Consider the following 22,974-nt stretch of genomic DNA (forward strand, 5'->3'; position numbering starts at 1 on the left):
ATTGATTTCTAATCTCATAGCGTTGTGGTCAGAAAAGATTCTTGATATGATTTCAATTTTCTTAAATTTACTGAGGCTTGATTTGTGACCCAAGATGTGATCTATCCTGGAGAATGTTCTGTGCGCACTTGAGAAGAAAGTGTAATCTGCTGTTTTAGGATGGAATGTCCTATAAATACCAATTAAATCTATCTGGTCTATTGTGTCATTTAAAGCTTGTGTTTCCTTATAGTTTTTCTGTTTGGATGATCTGTCCATTGGTGTAAATGAGGTGTTAAAGTCCCCCACTATTATTGTGTTACTGTTGATTTCCTTTTTTATAGCTGTTAGCAGTTGCCTTATGTATTGAGGTGCTCCTGTGTTGGGCACATATGTGTGTGTGTGTGTGTGTGTGTGTGTGTGTGTATACACATATATATATAAAATTGTTATATTTTCTTTTTGGATTGATCCCTTGATCATTATGTAGTGTCCTTCCGTGTCTCTTGCAACATTCTTTATTTTAAAGTCTATTTTATCTGATATGAGTATTGCTACTCCAGCTTTCTTTTGATTTCCATTTGCATGGAATATCTTTTTCCATTCCCTCACTTTCAGTCTGTATGTGTCCCTAGGTCTGAAGTGGGTCTCTTGTAGACAAGCATATAGATGGGTCTTGTTTTTGTATCCATTCAGTGAGCCTGCGTCTTTTGGTTGGAGCATTTAATCCATTCACGTTTAAGGTAATTATCAATATGTATGTTCCTATGACCATTTTCTTAATTGTTATGGGTTTTTTTTTTAGGTCCTTTTCTTCTCTTGTGTTTCCCACTTAGAGAAGTTCCTTTAGCATTTGTTGTAGAGCTGGTTTGGTGGTGCTGAATTCTCTTAGGTTTTGCTTGTCTGTAAAGCTTTTGATTTCTCCATCGAATCTGAATGAGATCCTTGCCAGGTAGAGTAATCTTGGTTGTAGGTTCTTCCCTTTTATCACTTTAAATATATCATGCCACTCCTTTTAAATATATCATGCCACTCCTTTCTGGCTTGTAGAGTTTCTGCTGAGAAATCAGCTGTTAACCTTATGGGAGTTCCCTTGTAAGTTATTTGTTGTTTTTCCCTTGTTGCCTTCAATAGTTTTTCTCTGTTTTTAATTTTTGTCGATTTGATTACTGTGTGTCTCAGCGTGTTTCTCCTTGGGTTTATCCTGCCTGGGACTCTCTGCACTTTCTGGACTTGGGTGGCTATTTCCTTTCCCATGTTAAGGAAGTTTTTGACTATAATCTCTTCAAATATTTTCTCGGGTCCTTTCTCTCTCTCTTCTCCTTCTGGGACCCCTATAATGCGAATGTTGTTGCATTTAATGTTGTCCCAGAGGTCTCTTAGACTGTCTTCATTTCTTTTCATTCTTTTTTCTTTATTCTGTTCCACAGCAGTGAATTCCACCATTCTGTCTTCCAGGTCACTTATCCGTTGTTCTGCCTTAGTTATTCTGCTATTGATTCCTTCTAGTGTATTTTTCATTTCAGTTATTGTATTGTTCGTCTCTGTTTGTTCTTTCTTCTAGGTCTTTGTTAAACATTTCTTGCATATTCTTGATCTTTGCCTCCATTCTTTTTCTGAGGTCCTGGATAATCTTCACTATCATTGTTCTGAACTCTTTTTCTGGAAGGTTGCCTATCTCCACTTCATTTAGTTGTTTTGCTGGGGTTTTATCTTGTTCCTTCATCTGGTACAAAGTCCTCTGCCTTTTCATTTTGTCTATCTTTCTGTGAATGTGGTTTTCCTTCCACAAGCTTCAGAATTGTAGTTCTTCTTGCTTCTGCTCTGCACGTATGTCTTTAAATTGTCATACCATCTGTATTAGTAGGACAGATTTCTGGAAACTGAGCTACTGAGTCAAAAGGCATGGAAATTTAAAATTCTAATTGTCTTCTAGTTTCCTTCCCATAAGGTTGTACCGATTCCTGCCCACACCAGCATATTATGAGATAGTCTCTTTGCTTACAGTGGAGCCACTGTTGACATTTTCATATTTAAAAATTTTTGCTTATTTTTTCATTAAAATTGTAATGATTGCATAACAGGTTTTGTTCTGCAGGTGACATACATTTTCCAATCTTTTATTAGCAGATGGGCATTTACTTAGTTTCCTGTTGTTACTTAGTTTCCTTTCTTTTGCCTTAGTTTCCTCTTTATTTTATTTTGCTGCTGCATAAATAGTGTTAGACTAAAGATTCTCTGAACATTTGTCCTTATGTGCTAGTGGATTCATTACTGTGAAAACGGTTCCGGGGTTGAAGGGTATTATTTACAATCAGCTCTCTGTATCCGTGGGTTCTGTATCTGTAGGTTCTGCATCTGTGGTTACAGAGGGCTACCATTTTTTAGAAGGGACTTGAGCATCAGTGGATTTTGGTATCTGTGTGGAACAACTGTAGTACTAATTTTTATGGATATTTCATTACTGCATTTTTTTCTTTTTTTTTTTCTTTTGGTTGTGTTGGGTCTTTGTTGCTGCACGTGGGCTTTCTTTAGTTGCGATGAGCGGGGGCTTCTCTTCGTTGTGGTGTGTGGGCTTCTCACTGTGGTGGCTTCTCTTGTTGCAGAGCATGGGCTCTAGGTGTGCGGGCTGCAGTAGTTGTGGCACTTGGGCTCAGTAGTTGTGGCTCGTGGTCTCTAGAGTGCAGGCTCAGTAGTTTTGGCGCATGGGCTTAGTTGCTCTGTGGCATCTGGTATCTTCCCGGACCAGGGCTCGAACCTGTGTCCCCTGCATTGGCAGGCAGATTCTTAACCACTGCACCACCAGGGAAGCCCCCTTACTGCTTTTTAAGAAGGCTGTTATTCTTTACATTTACCTTGGCAGCAGTGTATGAGCTTTCCCCTTTCCTGCATCCCCAGGAGAGAGAGTTATTATCTGTTTTTATTTTTTTCTGGCCAGTAAAAAATGTCTTGGTTATTTGAATTACACTTTTTCTTACTTAGTAATTTTGAATATCTTTTTGTTGTTATTGTTTGTTTGTTTGTTATTGGGATTTGTTTTCTGTGCATTTCCAATCCTGTCTTTTGCCTGTTTTTCCTGTTGGGTTGTCTGTCTTTTGCTTATCAATTTATACATACATACATACATACACACACTTGACATACTGTCCTCATTAAGAAATCTAGCCTGACCCTCAGATTCTAATTTACTTTCCTAGGTTTTCTTACAGTGTTTTTTATTTTTTACATTTAAGTCTTTATCTTTGTTTTTTTGGTGTTTTTTAAAATTAATTAATTAATTAATTTATTTATGTCTGTGTTGGGTCTTCGTTTCTGTGCGAGGGCTTTCTCTAGTTGCGGCGAGTGGGGGCCACTCTTCATCGCGGTGCGCGGGCCTCTCACTGTCGCGGTCTCTCTTGTTGTGGAGCACAGGCTCCAGACGCGCAGTCTCAGTAGTTGTGGCTCACGGGCCTAGTCGCTCCACGGCATGTGGGATCTTCCCAGACCAGGGCTCGAACCCGCGTCCCCTGCATTGGCAGGCAGATTCTCAACCACTGCGCCACTAGGGAAGCCCTTTATCTTTGTTTTTAAAAATATGATGTAAAGGGAAGATCTTTATTTTTCTCTAGAGCAGTGCTGTCCAGTAGAAATAAAATGCAAGATACTTATGTAATTTTAAGTTTTCTAGTCAAAGCTGCATTAAAAACAAGAAAAAGAAGTGAAATTAATTGTAATAATATATTTTATTTCACCAACTTAACCTGTTATATCAAAAATATTTTTACATGTGATCCATTTTAAACAATTATTAGTGGGATATTTTATGTTTTCTTAGACTAAGTCTTTGAAATCCAATGTATATTTTACACTCATATCAAATCTCAATTCTAGACTAGGCGCATTTTAGGTGCTTAGTGGCCACATGTGGCTAGTTGTTACTGTTGAATAGCATGCATTAGATGGCTTAGATGGATGGCTAGTTGTACTAGCTACATTTATTAAATAATCATCCTCTTTTCATTGAATTAAACTATCACACTTGTCATATCTGAAATTCTTTCATAGTGAGATCTGTTTCTGGATTTTTGATTCTATATTCTAATCTTCTATTTATCTCTTCTTACACCAACACCATAGATTTTATTTCATTGATTTTATAGTATTTTCTGAAATCCAGACAGGCAAGTCTCTTTCCTGTTATTTTTATACTTTTTCTTAGATGTTTTTGGACATGTATTCCCTATACACTCTGAAATCATTTTTTACTGTTCTCTCCCGTCAAAGAAAAAGAGAAAAACCTATTGTGATTCTAAATGGAAAAACATTAAATGTATAATTTAACTTGGGTATTGTTGGTATTTTTTATGTGTCTTCCCAGCCAAGAATGTGGTTTGTTTTCCATTTATTTAGGTCTTGTTTTAGTTCTTCAGTAAGATCTTCATTTTTTAAAAAAAATTTATTTAATTTTGGCTGTGCTGGGTCTTTGTTGCTGCGCACGGGCTTTCTCTAGTTCCTACGAGTGGGGGCTACTCTTCATTGTGGTGCGTGAGTTTCTCACTGTGGTGGCTTCTCTTGTTGTGGAGCTCGGGCTCTAGGCGAGTGGGTTTCAGTAGTTGGGGCACACGGGCTCAGTAGTTGTGGCTCGTGGGCTCTAGAGCGCAGGCTCAGTAATTGTGGCGTATGGGCTTAGTTGCTCCACGGCATGTGGGATCTTCCCAGACCAGGGCTCCAACCCATGTCCCCTGCATTGGCAGGTGGATTCTCGACCACTGTGCCACCAGGGAAGTCCCAAAATCTTCATTTTTAAAAAACAGATTCATTTAGCATTCTTTTGGCTGTTATGAGTGGAGATTTTCCCCCAGTTTCTGATAAGCATACCAGGTGCTTCATTGCTTGGATAAAGAAGTAAGAAATCATTGATATTTGACTATTTCTTATATCTAGACCCCCGTCACAATCTCTTACTAATAGTAGTAAATTTTTAATTATAGAGTTCATTTAAGTATTAACTGGCACTCCGTGTTTTCATAGGTTTTCCCAGACAATTCTTGTGCATTTGGCCAGAGAAGCTCATTTGAGATCTGCTAATCTGTATGCTAAAGATTCTCAAAATTTGTTTCTGGCTTATATGTCTCTCCTGAAACTCACACATCTGGAGCTCAACATGTATGAACTGAGATTTTTCCCTCTCACTCACAGCTAATGTGTTACTGAGTTCCAGGAATTCTTCTTAACTGCTGCCCTTCTCTCCCTCCCTAGAGTATCAAAGAATTTGTAGGTATTTAAAAAACTACTGCAGAGATTAAAGGGTCTCAATTTATAGAGCCTTCAGAAGTAAATTTCCCTGCCCTTTACATCACCTGTGAAGGTGCTCTTTTGGTTTGAATTGCTCAGTCATTCTGTTGCTCTCACGAGTACCCCTTTCCATGTGCTAATACAGTTACTAGCGTTGATATCTATCTTTTCTGTCTGAGAAGATAAAAAAATCCTAAATCCTAGGGCACATAGAAGGAAAACATGTACTGGGAGGGGGGTATGTATTAGTTTCCTAGGGTTGCTATAACAAGGTATCACAAACTGGTGGCTTAAAAGAACAAAATTTATTCTCTCACAGGTCTGGAGGAAGACTGAAATCAAGGTGTTGGTCAGGTTGATTGCTTCTGGAGGCTCTGAGGGAGAATCTGTTCCATGCCTCTCTCCTAGCTTATTGTGGTGCCTGGCAATACTTTGCGTTCCTTGGCAGTCTGTCTCTCCACTGTCACATGGTGTTCTCTGTGTGTATGTGTGTGTCTGTGTGTCTGTGTCCAAAATTCCCTCTTCTAAAAAGAACATCAGTCATTGGATTAATGCCCACCTTAATCCAGTATGCCCTCATTTTAACTTGATTACATTTACAAGGACCCTATTTCCAAATAAGATTGCATTCTGAGGTTCCTAGTGGACATGAATTTTGGGGGGACACTATTCAACCCAATATAGGGTATAAATTTTAAATTTCACTGGTGTCTGTAGACACTTCACCAGAGAGAAGTTTACATGACACTGCAATATCCAGATGTCCTTGATGTAGACATTGAGTTGGTCAGTGGACTAGTCAGATTGTAGAACCATGGCTGCTACTTGTTCATATGCAAATATTTGGTTATGGGAAGCTAAGAGAATTAGTACTAAGTAGGAGAAGTTGAAAATAGTAACTGGCATAAAGATGATTTTTCTAACCACTTTTACGTATGCTCTCATTGTCAGCTGAGCCTGGGAAATTTGCCACTTTTGATCATCTGACTCTGTGTCATGATACCACCTTGCTTGATTACTTGGTGCCGAGGGGATCATACCAGAGGTCATCCCTGGTATTCTTTGGTCTGTAGGCAAAGCCTTTTTTCAAATCACACAAGTGCAAGATGTGCTTATCTAAGTGACACTTCAGTAGAGGAATCATGGGATTGTCAAGCTCTCCTCCACTCCCCTTGCTTGATATGCATAGAAGAGGCACTTTTACCTCCAGGAAAGATTGCAGAATTTGGTTTTCTTGATTCTCAAGCTGGCTCTATTTTAGGGAGGGGACCAAAAGGAGAAGTGGCTTCTCCTAGTACAGTGAGTATGTAGTAGGTATTCTATAAATGTTTGTTGAATTAAAGAATCTTTATTTCTCATAGGGGTAGCTGTTGGCATAATACATAGCTAATATTTATCTATATAGTGCTTTGTCTCCTTTGACTTCCACAACATTAGTATGTGGAAGGTTTTATTACTCCAGCTCTCCCCACTGCCAAATTATCATCTATCAGAACTAAGTTATTGTTATTTGTAGTTCCCTAAATCTAGTGCCCTATTTCACAGCTTGATGCCTTTGTTTTTCTGGATTCCTCTTAATCTTGCTCCCACCTCCAAGTTGTTAATATTTTTCTTTGGAAAACTTCTGTACTTTTATAGTGTTCTTGAACTATCGATGTTTTTTATATCTGTCCTCCACTGGAGTAGGAGCTACTTGAGAGCAGAAATTGTCTTTGTTTTCCCATTGCTTCACAGTGTCTGACACACAGGAAGCCTTAGCTCAAAGAAGGAGATCAAGGCTTGGAATGAATGAGTAATTTGCCTGCGGTCACACAGCTGGTGTATGGCAGAGCCAGAGGAGAATCTAGATCCTTAACCACTCAAGAACTATAAAGAAGAAAACACTGCACGGGTGTCAGGAGACCCAAGGACTAACCTTGAGTTGGCAGCTCTTGTGTCATCCTACCTAGGTGAGATTCTTTACCTTTATGGTATCAATATTTCGGTTCTTGTTTGTAATGCTCTTTTTAGGACCATCAATCAAAGGTTCTTTTTGTATGCATTTCTTCCAAGGAAATTGAAAAAGTCTCAACTCCCTATAGATACCTTTTAAGATAAATCGCTGAAGAGAACTGTTGGCTATAATGAAGGTATGGAGAATTTCCTTTTCTGGCTCAAGAGTATCCCTCCTATGAGGAGTTCAGACTAGGTGCTCTATAAGGCCCTTTTGGATTTTATATTGCAAGTCTTTCTACCTCACCTGAATGCTCTCCATTAATGACTCCACTACCCTTTATTCTTTCTTTCCCTCATCTTCATGTTGCGATGGAACGTTTCCTCAGGAGCGACCACCTTCTGCTCTCCATGGTCCTGAAAAGATGTCTCTGGGTTTTCTGAAAGTTTCTGTTTCCCAAATGCAAATTTGAGTTTGATTGGTTCTTGAAGAAAAAGAAGATGGCAGATGATCTGCTAATGACTTACTGGAAAACACAGGAGAATGAAAGGCACTACCCAGGTGGTAGAGTCAGATCTTCTGTTATTTTGCATTTCTCCATCTCCCCCTCTTTCTTTTGGCTGCCTCAGTGAGTCCAACTCTGCTTCTCTTGTTGCTGAGGTCTCAGACCTTATGATTTACTCTAGAGGTGCTGGCAGAACTGAGCTCAGATTTAGGATTAAGGAGATTAGGACTGGAGAAGGATTAGGTAGGTTCCAGAGGCTGATGGGTTTATCTGTCAGACTTCAGGAGCTCTGTATCTCTCACACTCAGACCTTTGTCCACTCTGGGAGCAACACAGTGTTGTCACTGATCATGCCCTGATTCACTTCAGTGAATCCCTGAGGAACTAGAATGTCCTCCCTCCCATCCTAAGAATTCCACTGCTTAGGAAGTGACCCAAAAGTGGTAGCCTCTAAAATCCTCTCCCTGTTCCCATAGAGCACCGCAGAAAGATTCCAGGTGGAGATCCTGACCCTTAGGATGTGAAACTACTGGGATGAGATTTTTTTTTCTTCCTTTTTTTTTTTAAAGGGCATTTTCTTTGCTGTTGATATCCAGTGCTTCACTGCTTTGTTAATTATGTTGTAATTCCTCTCCTGTATCCCTCCCATTTAGTTAATTGCCAGTTTCTGACATTTCTAAACATCTTAGCTGTCCCCTCCTTCCTTTTCCACTTTGACTGTCCTATTTCAGGCCCTTCCTATACTGTGGCAGCTGACTCCCTACCTTTATCTGAGCATTTGTTCTCACTCCCTTGCCTCACTCCCAGTCTTTCCTCTGTACTGCCTCCTCAGTGATATTTCTGACTCAGAAGTCTGTAGTATTCCCCTACTCAGTCATCTTTGATGATGACTTTTATCCTTCACTGATTGGGTAAGACCTAAATCTCTCTGGAATGGCTTACAAGGCTCTTTATGATCTTGTCCAGTGGGCTGTCCTAACTTTATAGGTGGGAGATTTGTGAGGAAGAACAGACCACTTGTAGAGAAATAGACACTGCATCTTTGTGCACTTAGGTATATGGGGGATTCCATATGTGGTCCCATTCAAATGTAAGGAGAGAAAGTTTAAAACAGCTTTCTACAGTCTTTGTTTTGGCTGGTGAAAGGAGCAAAGTGATCCTTCTCGTTTGTCAAACTGAGCACTTTCTAGGGAAGCCAAGATCTTTGCAAACTGCTCATGGAAATTACTCTTTCTCTTTGCAGTAGAGGTGGGCCATGGACCACTGAGGACACTTATTAAGCATGTACTCCTCAAATATTGAAGGAAGAGTCCATCAGTAGCAAACTTTTATTGAGAGACTGTGTTAGGCATTGTGCTAGGTCCCATGGATACCAGTGAACAAGACAGACATAGTCCCTTCAGGAATCTGAGGTCATAGCTGGGAAAAGAGACAGCTAATTCCAAAATGTTTCTCCAGAGATATAGCCAGTTCCAAACTGACTGTAGTCTTGATCATAACTCCTTTATTTTTTATTTTTTTCGTAACTCCTTTAGAGTTATTGTTTTCATAGTCTTTTTTCTTTTATCAGTCTTTATAGTGCTTCCTCTTTTTTGCTTTCAAATCAGAATTTAACAAAGCTTTTATTGGCCCGGCTGACCTATGTAGCAACAATCTTCCCTTTGCTGCAGTGAGAGAAGTGGTCTGCATTTATTTTACTTTCCTCAATTCTCATCTTTCCCCATGGGGGCCCAGTGTGCAATGGCTGCAAACAGCAGCCTCCTCGGTAGTGTATGCAGCCTGTTGCCTGAATGGGTTGCCCTAAGGGACCTTGGAGACAGCCCTTTCCAGTGGACATTCATGACTGGCATGCTGTCCCCAGTCTAGGCTCCAGACAGGTATGTGCAGTGTCTTTGGAAAGCCCCAGGGCACAGTGGCCAGGGTCCACATTGGCCAAATCATAATGTCCATCCACACCAAGCTGCAGAACAAGGAGCATGTGATTGAGGCCCTCCGCAGGGCCAAGTTCAAGTTCCCTGGCCACCAGAAGATCCACATCTCCAAGAAGTGGGGATTTACTGTTTAATGGGGATGAATTTGAAAACATGGTGGCAGAAAAGTGGCTCATCCCGGATGGCTGTGTGGTCAAATGCATCCCTAATTGTGGCCCCTGGACAAATGGTGGACCCTGCACTCTTGAGAGCTTTGGCGCTGTCCCCTCCTTACTCATGCCCACCAATAAATCCTACTTTCCTGTCAAAAAAAAAATTCTCATCTTTCTTTGACTTCTGCAGTCCCACTTCTTCTCGCCACTTAATTTACACTGTCTTCCAGTGGTCCTCAGAGGCCTTTCCTTAGTCTTCTCTATGGCACCTAACACCGCTCATGGTGCTCCCTCCTTAGTCTCAGAGCACTGTTGGATATCGTCCAGTCTGCTCAGTCTCTCCCTTTGTCCCCACCACCTCTTCCCCCCTGCCCCCTCCACTTGCCTCTCCCATGAACCTCTAACAGACTCTTCCTCAACACCCTCCTCACATTCCCAAGATAAGCTGAGTCAAACTTTGAAGTGAAAAGAAAGTTTTATTTGGACATCATCTGCATTTTTTTAACATCTTTATTGGAGTATAATTGCTTTACAATGGTGTGTTAGTTTCTGCTTTATAGCAAAGTGAGTCAGCTATACATATACATATATCCCCATATCTCCTCCCTCTTGCATCTCCCTCCCACCCTCCCTATCCCACCCCTCTAGGTGGTCACAAAGCACCGAGCTGATCTCCCTGTGCTATGCGGCTGCTTCCCACTACCTATCGGTTTTACATTTGGTAGTGTACATATGTCCATGACACTATCTCACTTCGTCCCAGCTTACCCTTCCCCCTCCCCGTGTCCTCAAGTCCATTCTCTACGTCTGCGTCTTTATTCCTGTCCTGCCCCTAGGTTCTTCAGAACCATTTTTTTTTTTTTAAGATTCCATATATATGTGTTAGCATACAGTATTTGTTTTTCTCTTTCTGACTTAACTTCACTCTGTCTAGGTCCATCCACCTCACTACAAATAACTCAATTTCGTTTCTTTTTATGAGCCCCACTCTTGCCAACACCTTGATTGCAGCCTTGTAGGTACCCTGAAATAGATGACCCAGCTTATGCTGTGGTTGGATTGCTGACCCACACAAACTGTGAGATGCTGTGAGATCCTCTTGTTTGGGGTAATTTGTTATGCAGTAATAGATGATATATTGCAGATGTACGGAAATGCCAACTGCCCAATAACTGGAGGCCTGGGGGCCCATGGCAAATTATAGACTCCTTTGCCAAGTGTTAAAAACACCACTGATCCAACTGGATGGTGATTTCTTACAGCCCCACTCGCTGGGAGAAGAAGGAACCCCAGGTTCTAATTAGCTTATTATTCAGGCTACCCAGCATGAGCTCGCAGTGTTATTCTCAGACAGTTCTGCTTCTTGCATCATAAAGATAATAGAACAACACTAGAGTGAGTTAATGAGGTTAGGACAGTGGGTTATAGACCCCCTTATGTAGGGATGTGTTTTTCTAGACACTTGAAATCTCACTATGAGGAGAAAGAGTTGTTGAAGGTACTAAATAAACTTAAGAGAAAGAAGTTTCGAAGAAAATGTCAGTATCTTAACTAAGAAGTAATTTTGTGACCTCAAAGGGCAGGAAACAGGAAGCTGTAGGTAAGCTGTGGTAGAAGTGAAGGCTGATTTCTAACCAAATAAATTTCAAGAGAAAAAAACAAAAAGAAGAGAGGGAATCAGTAAGTTAGGAGACGTAGCAACCAAAATCATTGAGTACATCTCTTTGGATCCTGGTTTAAACACCTCAGTTGTTAAGAAAAAAATATAATTAGGGAAGTGTGAACATGCACTGAATGTTTGATGATGTTAAGAATTGTTATTTTTAGAAATGATACTGTAATTATGAAATTTATAAAATTAATTTTAGGGATACATTAAAAATATTACAGATGAAATGATATATCTATAATTTTGTTTAAAATATCCAGCATGTACTGTGGGGAGAACTAGGTGGGAATATAAATGATGCAAGGTTGATTCCAACTATATGACATATGGAAAAGGCAAAACTACAGAGACAAGAAAACCTAGTGGTAACTGGTGGGGTGGGGTGGGGTGAGGTAGGGAGATAAATAGGCAGAACACAGGATTTTTAGGGCAATGAAAATGCTTTGTATGCTATAGTAATAATGAATATATGTCATACATCTGTTCAAACCATAGTATGTACAACTCCAAGAGTGAACACTAAGGAAAACTATGGACTTCATGATTATGATGTGTTCATCCTTGGTAAAAAATGTACCATTCTGGTGAGTGGTGTTGATAATGGGGGAGACTGTGTAAGTGTGGGGGCAGAGGGTGTATGGAAAATATCTACCTTCCTCTCAATTTTGTTGAAAATCTAAAACTTTTCTAAAACAATAAAATCTTCTAAAAAATTAAAAAAAAATACACATACAAAGCAAAAAAACCCCCAAAAAACAAAATAAAACCTGTTCAGTAGAAGGACTCAATAGCAGAATTGAGCAGGCAGAAGAAAGAATTTGAAGATAGTTCAATAGAGTTTATCTGGTATGAAGAACTGGAAGAAATAAGAATAAAAAAATATGAACAGAGCCTCAGATACTGTGGGACAACATCAGTACCAACATATGCATAATAGGAGTCTCAGAAAAGGAGGAAAGAGAAAAAGCAGAAAAAATAAAGAAATAAAGGCTTGAAACTTCCCAAATTTGATGAGAAACTTGAATCTATACACTCAAGAGATGTATCAAACTCCAAGTAAGATGATCCACACCAAGACACATTATGGTCAAAAGATCGTGAACAAAAGAAAAGAGAAAAATTTGCAAGCAGTAGGAGAAAAAGCTCATTACATATTACACACCCACCCACACACAATAAGAATAACAGCTAACTTCTCATCAGAAACAATAGAGGCCAGAAAGCATTGATACATTCAAAATGAAAAGCAAAATAAAGCTAAACAAAAACACAGAAACCACCAAATAACCTGTTAACAAAGAATCCTATATCTAGCAAAACTATGATTTGAAACTGAAGACAAAGACATTCCCAAAGACACTGAGAGGATTTATTGCTAGCAGATCTGTTTTACAAGAAATACTATAGTTAAATTCTTTAGGCTGAGAAGAAATGACACCAGACAATAACCCCAATCTGCATGAAAAAAACAAAGAGCACCAGGAAAGCTAATATGAACATAATTATGAAAAACATTATAAATGTATTTTCATCTTTTCTTATCTGACTTAAATTATATAAAGCAATAATAAATTTATTGCGTTGGGCTTACAACATCTTCAGATGTAATATATATTCATGTGAATAATTGGACAAAGGATGGAGGACGGAATGGAACTCTTTTGGAGTAAGGAAATGACAAAAATGGTAATTTGGATCCACAAGAGGAAGAGTACTGGAAATGCTAAATACAGAGTTTAAAATGAAAGGCTCAAGTATGTTTTTTCTGTTTTCTCAACTTCTTTAAAAGAAAATTACATAACTCAATATTTATGATACTATGTTACAAATATAGCTATGTAATATATATGACAATAACACGAAGGAGAGGAGTCATAACAAAACTATATCAGAGCAAGGTTTCTCTGCTTACTGGAATTAAATTAGTATTTATCCAAAGTATACTGTGATATGTTAAGGTAGAGATTGTAATTCCTAAAGAAACCACTATAAAATAATTCAGAATTATACTTAGAAATGAACAAAATAATTTATATGGCTCATAGCAAAATATCTACCTAATAAAAGACAATAAAGAAGGAACAGAGGAACAAAAAGACATGAGATACATAAAAAAATGAAAAAAACATGGTAAACAAATCCACTCAGATAAAGAATAACATTAAATGTGAATGGATTAAACATACATAGTTTTCTGTGCTACATAATAAGTGATCACAAACCTGGCCCCCAAATCAACACACATTTATTATCTCACAATTTCTGTGGGTCAGGACTCCAAGTATACCTCAGCTGGGTTCTCTGCAAGGCTGTATTAAGGTGTCAGTTGTGTTCTTAGCTGGAGGATTGACTGTAAGATCCACTTCCACACTCACTAAGGACGTCAGTAGAATTCAGTTCCCTGTGGTTATAAGACTGAGGGACTTGACTTCTTGCTGGTTGTTGGCTGGAGGTTGCCCTCAGCTCCTAGTAACCACCCTCAGCTCCTTGTCACATGGGACTCTCAACATGGCTGCTGCTTCAAAGCCAGCACAGGAGAGTGTCTCAAGAAAGTCTACTAGCAAAACAGACTCTGTAGCAATGTGATCATAGGCATGACATCCCATCACTTTTGCCATATTCTCTCCATTAGAAACAAGTCAAAGGTCCCAGAGACAGTCGAGGGGAGGGTTATAATAAAAGGGCATAAATATTAGAAAATGAGGATCATTAGGGGTCATCTTAGAGTTTGCCACAGAGAGAACTTATTTAACCTGATAAAGAGCATTTATGAAAAACCTGACATCTTAATGGTGAAAGAATGAATGCTTTCCCCCAAGATTGAGAACAAGGTATGTCTGCTGCCACCATTTCTATAAGCATTGTACTAGAGGTTATAGCTAGTGCAATTAGAAAAAAAAAAAAAAAGACATCTACATTGGAAAGGAAGAAATAACACTATCTTTATTTGAAAATAATGTGATCCTGCATTCTGAAAACCCTAAGGTACCCTCCCAAACACACAGATTACTGGAATGAATAAATTAATTCAGCCAGGTAATACAGTACAAGATTGTGGCAGATAGATTCTAAGGTAGCCCCTATAGTCCCTGCCTCCTGGTGTTCATTCATTTGTGTGATAACTTACACTTGAGGGTCTTGACCAATAGACTATGGCCAGGGTTATGGGATATCACTTACGTGATTACATTACATAGGATTGTCATGTCTAAGAAAGAGGCTTTCTTCTCTAGTGGCTTTGATGAAGCAAGCAGCCATGTTGGGAGGAACATGGAAAGTAATTGAGGGCTGCTTCTTGGAGCTTGGGTGGCCTCTGGTCAGCAATCAGCAACAAACTGAAGCCCTTCTTCCTATAGCCACATGGAATTGAATTCTGCCAACAGTTTGGGAGCTTGAAAGCAGATCCTTCTCTTGTCAAGTCTTGAGATGGCCAATACCTTGATTGCAGGCTTGTGAGGCCCTAAGCAGAGGACCCACTAATCTGTGCCCAGATTCCTGCCCCACGAAGCCTGCAAGATAATAAATGTTTATGGTTTTAGCCATTGAATTGATGGTAATATTGTTAGGCATTAGTAGAAATGTAATATGTATTTTAGTACCTGAAAGTGGGATATTGCTATAACAAAGACCTACAAATGGAATAGCAGGTTTGGAACCAGGCAGTTGGTAGAGGCTAGGAGAATTTTAAGCATGGTGGGGGACTTCCCTGGTGGTGCAGTGGTTAAGACTCTGTGTTCCCAATGCAGGGGGCCCGGGTTTGATCCCTGGTCAGGGAACTAGATCCCACATGCATGCTGCAACTAAGAGTTCATATGCCTCAACTAAGGAGCCTGTGAGTTGTAACTAAGGAGCCCGCCTGCTGCAGCTGAGACCTGGTGCAACCAAATAAATGAATAAATATTAAAAAAAAAAAAAGCGTGGTGGAGGGAAGTCCCTGGTGGTCCAGTGGTTAGGACTCAGTGCTTTCACAGGAAGGGAAAGGAAAGGAAAGGAAGAAAAAGAAAAGGAAGGAAGGAAAGAAAGAAGAAAGAAAGAGGAAGGAAGGAAGAGAAAGAAAGGGAAGAAAAGAAGAAGGAAGGAAGAAGGAAGGGAAGGCTCCCTCTTGTGAGAGCACTGGAATCACAAATAACTGCTGCACAACCATTGACAGGAAGACACTGGAACTCACCAAAAAAGATACCCCACGTCCAAAGATAAAGGAGAAGCCACAATGAGACGGTAGGAGGGGGGCAATCACAATAAAATCAAATCCCGTAACTGCTGGGTGGATGACTCACAAAATGGAGAACACTTATAACAAAGAAGTCCACCCACTGGAGTGAAGGTTCTGAGCCCCATGTCAGGCTTCCCAAGCTGGGGGTCTGGCAACGGGAGGAGGAATTCCCAGAGAATCAGATTTTGAAGGCTAGTGGGATTTGATTGCAGGACTTCGACAGGACTGGGGGAAACAGACTCCACTCTTGGAGGGCACACACAAAGTGATGTGTGCATCAGGACCTGGGGGAAGGAGCAATGACCCCATAGGAGACTGAAGCAGACCTACCTGCTAGTGTTGGAGGGTCTCCTGCAGAGGCGGAGGGTAGCTGTGCTCACCGTGGGAACAAGGACACTGGCAGCAGAGGTTCTGGGAAGTGCTCCTTGGCGTGAGCCCTCCCGGAGTCCACCATTAGCCCCACCAAAAAGCCTGCAGGCGCCAGTGCTGGGTCAGGCCAAACAACCAACAAGGAGGGAACTCGGCCCCACCCATCAGCAGACAAGCGAACTAAAGTTTTACTGAGCTCTGCCTGCCAGAGCAACACCCAGCTCTACCCACCACCAGTCCCTCCCATCAGGAAGCTTGCACAAGCCTCTTAGATAGCCTCATCCACCAGAGGGCAGACAGCAGAAGGAAGAAGAACTACAATCCTGCAGCCTGTGGAACGAAAACCACATTCACAGAAAGACAGACAAAATGAAAAGGCAGAGGACTATGTACCAGATGAAGGACCAAGATAAACCCCAGAAAAACATCTAAATGAAGTGGAGATAGGCAACATTCCAGAAAAAGAATTCAGAATAATGATAGTGAAGATGATCCAGGACCTCAGAAAAAGAATGGAGGCAAAGATCGAGAAGATGCAAGAAATGTTTCACAAAGACCTAGAAGAATTAAAGAACAAACAAACAGAGATGAGCAATACAATAACTGAAATGAAAAATACACTAGAAGGAATCAATAGCAGAATAACTGAGACAGAAGAATGGATAAGTGACCTGGAAGACAGAATGGTGGAATTCACTGCTGCAGAACAGAATAAAGAAAAAATGAAAAGAAATGAAGACAGTCTAAGAGACCTCTGGGACAACATTAAATGCAACAACATTCACATTATAGGGGTCCCAGAAGGAGAAGAGAGAGAGAAGGACCCAAGAAAATATTTGAAGATATTATAGTCGAAAACTTCCCTAACCTGGGAAAGGAAATAGCCACCCAAGTCCAGGAAGTGCAGAGAGTCCCAGGCTGGATAAACCCAAGGAGAAATATAGCAAGACACATAGTAATCAAACTGACAAAAATTAAAGACAAAGAAAAATTATTGAAGGCAACAAGGGAAAAACAACAAATAACTTACAAGGGAACTCCCATAAGGTTAACAGCTGATTTCTCAGCAGAAACTCTACAAGCCAGAAGGGAGTGGCACGATATATTTAAAGTGATGAAGGGAAGATTACTCTACCTGGCAAGGATCTCATTCAGAGTCGACGGAGACATCAAAAGCTTTACAGACAAGCAAAAGCTAAGAGAATTCAGCACCTCCAAACCAGCTCTACAACAAATGTTAAAGCAACTTCTCTAAGTGGGAAACACAAGAGAAGAAAAGGACCTACAAAAACAAACCCATAACAATTAAGAAAATGGTAATAGGAACATACATATCGATATTTACCTTAAATGTGAACGGATTAAATGCTCCAACCAAAAGACACAGGCTCGCTGAATGGATATAAAAATAAGATCCATATATATGTTGTCTAAAGAGACCCACTTCAGACCTAGGGACACATACAGACTGAAAGTGCGAGGATGGAAAAAGATATTCCATGCAAATGGAAATCAAAAGAAAGCTGGAGTAGCAATACTCATATCAGATAAAATAGACTTTAAAATAAAGAATGTTACAAGAGACAAGGAGGGACACTACATAATGATCAAGGGATCAACCCAAGAAGAAGATATAACAATTATAAATATATATGCACCCAACATAGGAGCACCTCAATACATAAGGCAACTGCTAGCAGCTCTAAAAGAGGAAATCAACAGTAACACAACAATAGTGGGGGATTTTAACACCTCACTTACACCAATGGACGGATCATCCAGACAGAAAATTTATAAGGAAACACAAGCTTTAAATGACACAGTAGATCAGATAGATTTAATTGATGTTTATGGGACATTCCATCCAAAAACGGCAGATTACACTTTCTTCTCAAGTGCACACGGAACCTTCTCCAGGACAGATCACATCTTGGGTCACAAATCAAGCCTCAGTAAATTTAAGAAAACTGAAATCATATATCAAGCATCTTTTCTGACCACAGCGCTATGAGATTAGAAATCAATTACAGGGAAAAAAACGTAAAAAACACAAACACATGGAGGCTAAACAATATGTTACTAAATAATCAAGATATCACTGGAGAAATCAAAGAGGAAATAAAAAAATACCTACAGACAAATGACAATGAAAACATGATCCAAAACCTATGGGTTGTAGGAAAAACTGTTCTAAGAGGGAAGTTTATAGCAATACAGTCCTACCAGAAGAAACAAGAAAAAAATCTCAAATAAACAATCTTAGGTTCCTACATCTAAAGGAACTAGAGAAAGAAGAACAAAGACAACCCAAAATTAGTAGAAGGAAAGAAATCATGAAAATTAAAGCAGAAATGAATGAAATAGAAACAAAGAAAACAATAGCAAAGATCAATAAAACTAAAAGCTGGTTCTTTGAGAAGATAAACAAAATTGATAAACCATTAGCCAGACTCATCAAGAAAAAGAGGGAGAGGACTCAAATCAATAAAATTAGAAATGAAAAAGGAGAAGTTACAACAGACACCGCAGAAGTACAAAGCATCCTAAGAGACTACTACAAGCAACTCTATGCCAATAAAATGGACAACCTGGAAGAAATGGACAAATTCTTAGAAAGGTATAACCTTCCAAGACTGAACCAGGAAGAAACAGAAAATATGAACAGACCAATCAGAAGTAAGGAAATTGAAACTGTGATTAAAAATCTTCCAACAAAAGTCCAGGACCAGATGGCTTCACAGGTGAATTCTATCAAACATTTAGAGAAGAGCTTACACCCATCCTTCTCAATTCTTCGAAAAAGTTGCAGAGGAAGGAACACTCCCAAACTCATTCTGCGAGGCCACCATCACCCTGTTACCAAAACCAGGCAAAGATACTACAAAAAAAATTACAGACCAATATCACTGATGAATATAGATGCAAAAATCCTCAGCAAAATACTAGCAAACAGGGCTTCCCTGGTGGCACAGTGGTTAAGAATCCGCCTGCCAATGCAAGGGACACGGCTTCAAGCCCTGGCCTGGGAAGATCCCACAGGCCGTGGAGCAACTAAGCCCATGCGCCACAACTACTGAGCCTGAGCTCTAGAGCCTGCAAGTCACAACTACTGAGCCCACGTGCCACAACTACTGAAGCCTGCATGCCTAGAGCCCGTGCTCCACAACAGGAGAAGCCACGACGACGAGAAGCCTGCGCACCACAACGAAGAGTAGCCCCCGCTCACCGCAACTAAAGAAAGCCTGCGCATGGCAACAAAGACCCAACACAGCTAAAAATAAATAAATAAATAAATAAATAAAATTTAAAAAAATACAATGATACAAATCACACAGGTAGAATAATGAATAAATATTTTTTTAAAAAAAGACATACAGATGGCCAAGAGGCAGATGAATAGATGCTCAACATCACTAATTATTAGAGAAATGCAAATCAAAGCTACAATGAGGTATCACCTCACACCAGTTAGAATGGGCATCATCAGAAAATCTACAACAACAAATGCTGGTGAGGGTGTAGAGAAAAGGAAACCCTCTTGCACTGTTGGTGGGAATGTAAATTGATACAGCCACTATGGGGAACAGTATGGAGGTTCCTTATAAAAACTAGAGCTACCATATGACCCAGCAATCCCACTACTGGGCATATATTCAGGGAAAGCCATAACTCAAAAAGACACATGCACCCCAATGTTCATTGCAGCACTATTTACAATAGCCAGGTCATGGAAGCAACCTAAATGCCCATCTACAGTCGCATGGATAAAGAAGGTGTGGTACATATATACAATGGAATATTACTCAACCATAAAAAGGAACAAAATTGGGGCATTTGTAGAGAAGTGGATGGATGTAGAGACTGTCATACAGAGTAAAGTAAGTCAGAAAGAGAAAAACAAATACCGTATATTAATGCATATATGTGGAATCTAGAAAAACGGTACAGATGAACCGGTTTGCAGGGCAGAAATAGAGACACAGATGTAGAGAACAAAAGTATGGACACAAAGGGGTGAAAGTGGGGGTGGTGATGGTTGGGGGGACGAATTGGGAGATTGGGATTGACATGTATACACTGATGTGTATAAAATAGATAACTAATAAGAACCTGCTGTATGAAAAATAAATAAATAAAATTAAATTTAAAAAAGAAAGGAAGAAAGAAAGAAAGAAGCATGCTGGAGAAAGCCTACATTTCTGTGAACACACTTAGTAGAAACCTGGGCTTTAATCTGCCAATGAGGGCTCAGAAGGAAATGAGGAACATCTTATTGGAAACTAGAAGAAGAGGAAGTCTTTGTTAAGTAGTAGTGGAAAGCTTAGCTAAATTATCTCCTACAGTTATGTGGGAAGCAGAACTTGTAAGCAATGAACCTGGTTATATAGCTAAGGAGATTTCCAAGCAACGTGTTGCAGGTGCTGCTTGCTTTCTTCTTACTGTTTATAGTAACATGTAAGAGTAGAAAGATAAATTGAGGGAAGAAGAGCTAAAGAAAAAAGGAACCAGGGTTTGATTATTTTGAAAATTCTCAGCCTCTCCAGATGACAAAAAGCATTAAAATTAGAAATGAATTTTAGTTAAAACCTCAGAAAGACCTAAGCATCAAGTAAAATTCAGTCACACAACAGGCCCTTTAAAAATATTAAGTGTATGCCTCATAGAACCTCTCAGTTAAACAGGCCCTTTAAAAATACTAAGTGTATGCCTCATAGAACCTCTCAGTTAAACCATAGCAATTCTAGGAAGCTTAAATATCTTGTCCCTCAGCCATCTCAGCAAGAGCCCAAGATCTTGAAAAGATCTGTGTTTGTGGTTTTTGTCTAATTGTGAACACCAGTGAAATCCATGGAAGGCCCACAGTGTTTTATAAGAAGGTTAGTCAATAAAATCACTGGCAGTTCGTACTGAAAAGGATGAAGAGAATGCAGAATGGGAAGGAAAGATTGTTGTCAGACCCCCCCAGATTCTATTGGTAGGAAACAAGCTGATAAAATGACTCAGGTACAAACAAGTGCTGCCTTTCATGAAAAAGGAAGGATGACTAAGAGGGTGGAATCAAGCGTCCACAGGGCAGAGCCAAAAACCCTGAGAATTATTCTCAGGTCTCGAAACTTAATCAGGACCATCCCATCCAACATTTGCCCAGCTGAATACCAGAATTGCTATGCAATAGTATCTCCATTATCCCCCCTCCCCATATTGAATGGGAATGTTTACAGCTGTTATCCGACGCCTGTCCTACCATTTTATGTTGGAGTGTGTGAGGCAGATAATTTGTTTTTAGTTTTACAGATTGACAGATTGAAAAGAACTATATTCATGGAACTTTATCCACGCCTGGACCTGATTTATTTATATGAAGAGATTCTGGATGTTGAGCTGATACTGTAATGGGATGAGAGCTTTGGTGTTCATGGAGGGGGTGAGTTTATTACGCATATGGGATGGACATGAATTATAAGGGGTCAGATGACAGACTGGTGGACAGACTTTAAGATGGCCCCCATGAGCCCCACATCCTGGCATTTGCACTCTTGCGTTATCTTCCTTGAGTTTGGGCAGGACCTGTGACTTGCTTCTGATCAATAGAATACAGCATGTGTGATGTGATGTCACTTGTTACACCTTGTTACATAGGACTGTGATCCCAAATTTGCAAAGACACTTCCTCCCTTGTTGGCTTTAATGAAACAAGTGGTCATGTTGGGAGGTTCATGTGGCAAGGATCTGAGGCCAGCTTCTAGGAGCCAAGGGCAGCCTCCAGCAGACAGCCAGCAAATAACTGAAACCTTGAGCCCCAAAACCACAAGAGACTGAATTCTGCCATCATCCACATAAGATGGAAACCAGTCTTTCCCCAGTAAAGTTTTAAGATAAGACCCCAGCCCTGCTGACACCATTTTGGATGGGATGGTCCAAAATTGAGTGGACATAGCTAAATCATACTCCACTCCTGGCCCACAGAAACTGAGATAAGTTGTGTGAGATAAGATACTGTTGTGTTAAGCAGCCAAGTTGGTGATAATATTGTTACAGAGCAACAGAAAACAAATACAAAGGTTAATATACAAGAATCAGTTGTATTTTTAAAAAAAGTTTGACATTTTATTTTATTTTCTTTTTTTTGGCTGTGACAGGTCTTAGTTGCAGCAGGCAGGATCTTTCATTACAGCGTGCGGGCTTCTCTCTAGTTGTGGCGCATGGGCCCTGTAGTTTGTGGCATGCGGGCTCAGTAGTTGTGGTGCTCGGGCTTAGTTGCCCCGGGGCATGTTGGATCTTAGTTCCCCAACCAGGGATCAAACCCAAGTCACCTGCATTGGAAGGCGTATTCTTTACCACTGGACCACCAGGGAAGTCCCCCCAGTTGTACTTCTATACAGTAGCAATGAGCAATTCAAAATAAACGTAAGAACACAGTTCCATGAGTGATAGCATCAAAAAGAATAAAATATTTAGGAATAAATATAACAAGTGTATAATTTATACTCTGAAATGAAAAAAAATATTGCTGAAAGAAAATAAAGGAGATCGAAATAAATGGAGAGACTTATCACTTTCAAGGATCAGAAGACTTAATTTTTTTTTTTTTTGGCGGTGTGGCGTTCGGGATCTTAATTCCCCGACCAGGGATCAAACCCATGCCTCCTGCAGTGGAAGCACGGAGTCTTAACCACTGGACCACTAGGGAAGTCCTGACTTAATATTGTTGAGATGGCAATATTCTCCACACTGAGCTACAGATTCAATGCAATCCCTATAAAATCTCAGTTAACTTCTTTGCAGAAATTGACAAGCTAATTCTAAAATTCATATGGAAATGAAAGAGAACCAGAAAAGCCAAAATAATCTTGAAATGAAGAACAAAATCAGAAGGCTCATACTTCCTGGTTTCAAAATTTACTACAAAGCTGAAGCTATCAAGATAGTCACAGGAACTATATATCAC

At 39.9% G+C, this 22,974-nt stretch overlaps 1 protein-coding gene and 1 non-coding gene across 2 annotated transcripts in view; both read left to right on the forward strand.

Annotated features, from left to right (window-relative positions):
• The window catches only part of LOC103007834 (H-2 class I histocompatibility antigen, Q10 alpha chain), a 40,952-nt gene that overhangs the window by 6,238 nt on the left and 11,740 nt on the right, over positions 1-22,974 (forward strand).
• Positions 9,375-9,513, forward strand: LOC114235504 (small nucleolar RNA SNORA70). Its single transcript, XR_003621662.1, has one exon. It is a non-coding gene; the product is annotated as a small nucleolar RNA SNORA70 (small nucleolar RNA).

Source organism: Balaenoptera acutorostrata, chromosome 10 (genome assembly GCF_949987535.1).
Source record: "Balaenoptera acutorostrata chromosome 10, mBalAcu1.1, whole genome shotgun sequence".
NCBI classification, from domain to species: Eukaryota; Metazoa; Chordata; class Mammalia; order Artiodactyla; family Balaenopteridae; genus Balaenoptera; species Balaenoptera acutorostrata.